At 41.0% G+C, this 2,098-nt stretch overlaps 1 non-coding gene across 1 annotated transcript; it reads left to right on the forward strand.

Moving 5' to 3' along the window:
• Positions 1-1,467: 1,467 nt before the first annotated feature.
• LOC124521362 (U6 spliceosomal RNA) lies at positions 1,468-1,574 on the forward strand. The gene has a single exon (XR_006964462.1). It is a non-coding gene; the product is annotated as a U6 spliceosomal RNA (small nuclear RNA).
• The last annotated feature ends 524 nt before the right edge of the window (positions 1,575-2,098 follow it).

The raw sequence follows: 2,098 nt of genomic DNA on the forward strand, positions 1-2,098 counted from the left end.
CAGACCTTTTGAAGAAAAGGGAGCTCTAGACATTCAGAAACATAATGGAAATTTTGAAAAATGTAACGAATTGGAGGATAAAATTGAAGAACTCTCCTCAACAGTAGAGCAAATGATGTAAAAGAGAAAAAGTAAAAAAGTCGGGGGATGGATCCACAAGACTTAATATCTAAGTAACAGGAGTTTCAGGAAAAGAAAACAGAAAGAGTGAACTGCCCAAAAGATAAGGGGATCACAATAAAATGTCATCAGTTTTCTCAACAGTAATACCAGAGGCTAGAAGATGAGAAAGTGACGCCTTCAACCCTTGGAGGAATAACCACTTCTACCTTAAAATTTTTTTCTGTGTTTGATTTTTTATATTTGGGAGGGAGACAGACAGAGAGCGAGTAGGGGAGGGGCAGAGAGACAGAGACAGAATCCAAAGCAGGCACCAGGCTCTGAGCTGTCCGTCAGCACAGAGCCCGACGTGGGGCTGGAACTCACGAACTGAACCGTGAGATCATAACCTGAGCTGAAGTCAGACGCTTAACTGACTGAGCCACCCAGGTGCCCCCAAACCACTTCTATCTTAGAATGACAAAAGAGCAATTGTATATGAGGGCTGAAGAAAGACATTTTAGAAAGGCAATGTTTCAAAAAGTGTATTTCCCATGTGCCTTTATCAGGGAGCGACTGAAGGGTATGTTTCACCAAAACAAGGGAACAAACCAAGAACGAAGACTCAAGATAGAGGAAACGGGAGATCCGACTCAAGAGAAATGAAGGGAATCCTCAGGATGACAGCTCCACCCCAGTTGTTGAGAACAAAACAGTCCAGACTGGAACATGGCAGAGAATCTGGGAAGTGTTTCTTCAAGAAGATCAGATTGATAAAATATGGGATGCTCTAAATGTCTTGAGAAGATGTTTATATCATTGCAGGAGACTTTGTGCTTGAATTTGTGGCAAGTGCATCTACTACTAATACACTTACTATCCAGGGAATTAAAAAAAGTTGTTCAGGATAGTAAAAGTCGTTATAGTTTACTACGTGGCTTAGTTCAGGGTAGCATTTACATGGTCGTAATACTATGAGTTACATTTACTGAATAAAGATCTAAGGAAAATTAATGATGTAACTGTATCGGAAGGATAAAGGGATGGGAAGGGTGTGCGTGTGTTTCATGGGGAAAGGGGAAGAGAGCCAAATCCCTAACTTGCGAGGTGGTAAGCCAGTAGCTAAAGCCTGTAAGTGAAAAATCAAGGAAACTGTACAGGAGGAAAAGTAAGTTTCCTTCTCTTCTGATTTCTCAGCTGAGGCCACTGGAATAAAAAATTAACAAGAGAAACACAGGAGTTGATTCGCATGCATACCTCATGTATACATGGGAAACACCCAAAGACAAATAAGTAACTCCTACAACCACTTAAGAATTCCAACTTAGGGGCGCCTGGGTGGCTCAGCTGGTTAAATGTCTGACTTCAGTGCTCACTTCGGCAGCACATATACTAAAATTGGAACGATACAGAGAAGATTAGCATGGCCCCTGCACAACGATGACACACAAATTTGTGAAGCGTTCCATATTTTTAAATATTGTCAAAATGTCAATACTACCCAAAGCTATCTACACATTCAATGCAATCCCAATCCAAATTGCACCAGCATTCTTCTCGAAGCTAGAACAAGCAATCCTAAAATTCCTATGGAACCACAAAAGGCCCCGAATAGCCAAAGTAATTTTGAAGAAGAAGACCAAAGCAGGAGGCATCACAATCCCAGACTTTAGCCTCTACTACAAAGCTGTAGTCATCAAGACAGCATGGTATTGGCACAAAAACAGACACATAGACCAATGGAATAGAATAGAAACCCCAGAACTAGACCCACAAATGTATGGCCAACTAATCTTTGACAAAGCAGGAAAGAATATCCAATAGAAAAAAGACAGTCTCTTTAACAAATGGTGCTGGGGGAACTGGACAGCAACACGCAGAAGAATGAAACTAGACCACTTTCTTACACCATTCACAAAAATTAACTCAAAATGGATAAAGGACCTGAATGTGAGACAGGAAACCATCAAAACCCTAGAGGAGAAAGCAGGAAAAGACC

The sequence above is a fragment of the Lynx rufus genome, unplaced genomic scaffold (assembly GCF_022079265.1).
Source record: "Lynx rufus isolate CCGP_SWC_20201006 ecotype Redwood Valley unplaced genomic scaffold, mLynRuf1.p SCAF_3, whole genome shotgun sequence".
NCBI lineage: Eukaryota > Metazoa > Chordata > Mammalia > Carnivora > Felidae > Lynx > Lynx rufus.